Genomic DNA, 1516 nt, shown 5'->3' on the forward strand with positions numbered 1-1516 from the left:
GTTTTGGCCTCAAGATTTGGCATGACGTTGGCACAGATCCTCCTTGACCATGGATCCCTTCCAGCCTCCAACGGGAAATCTTTGATCCACCACAGTAAACGCCCATCTTGTTTCCCAGCAGCCCTCCGTGATTGCTTTCATGTGTGGATCCGTGCTCCCCCTGTCTGCAGCAGCCTCAAGCCCCATTACAACGGCCCCTTCCTGGGATTATCTTGGGACTGCCTGTCCTATGTCCTGGATGTAAATGGTCGTGAGTACTCCGTCACTGTTGACCGCCTGAAGCCTGCATTCTTGCCATCTTCCTTGCTACCACCTACGCCACCATCAGATCTGCCTCTACTCACGCCCCCCTTGCCCACATTTGTACCACATGTGTCCTCTTGTGGCCGTTCCATTTTTGAACTGTCCACTTATTCTGAAGTTTGATTTGTTGCTTATGCTTGTTTTGTCCTTTTCTGTTTGTTCAGACTAAATACACCTTGGCCCTCACTAGGGGGGAGGGTACTGTGGCGACCCTGAACCGTTGGTTTTTGGGGACTGGGCCCCAGCTTCCTCGTTTGGCCATTACCATTTCTTAACTCGTCTCGCTTACCCCATCGTGACCCCACAAATTACTCCCAACCGCCACACAGCATTGTCCTATAGATATGAGCACAGGTACTTTTTAAGGTTCATAAAGCTCTAGGGACAGGTAACTGACAATTTAGACAGGAATAAAGGAAAGGACAATGTATAGTAATGTTTATATCTAGATGTTGCCTCTCACATTCTTTAAAAGCTCTGTCTCAAAAGCAATAGCTTGTTTGGTAATCAAGTGAAAAATCACGAGAGGCTGTGGCAAGGGCAATCAACTTACATTTTCTGTGCCGTATGATTTTACTCCTTGAATGATGGAATCCCATAAGTTAGACCAGAGATACCTTTACGGGTATCCTTGGTTAGGAACCCTGATTATCCTCTCCTCAAACAAGTGGAATACTGGAAGTATTTCAACTTATTTTTTAACATGAAAAGACGGACAAAAATATACTTGTCAAACTGTTTCGTAAAAGAGAAAAAGATAAAACCAAATAACCCTCAATCCTCGAACCCATGTATCCATTTACCTTTGCAGCCTCGCATATTCATCTGTTTCACGACATTTTTACTAACCGTTAAAGAAATGGCTGAAAACCTCTTTTGCAGATTTGGGCCATCTTTTAATCTGCAGAAGTAACAGTAACGGTATTGGTAAGTGATGTGATATGATATCCAATCATGAACTGATCACCATGACCTCATTCTATGGTGCTAATTGCTAACACGCGTTTCTGAAGACATTTGACTTGGAACGTGGTTTGTGGGTGGAGGACAAGTGATTCGGGTGTTGCTTCTTATTCTCGAAACGAAATAAGTCATGTATTCTAAATAGAAACATTACATGGTGCGGTCGGCAAAAGACTACCCCTAGTGATGAGGGCCCACAAGATTTGAGAAGTGAGAGAGGGCCAAGTGATTCTGAGACTGGTGAGCAAAT

Source organism: Tigriopus californicus, chromosome 6 (assembly GCF_007210705.1).
Source record: "Tigriopus californicus strain San Diego chromosome 6, Tcal_SD_v2.1, whole genome shotgun sequence".
NCBI classification, from domain to species: Eukaryota; Metazoa; Arthropoda; class Copepoda; order Harpacticoida; family Harpacticidae; genus Tigriopus; species Tigriopus californicus.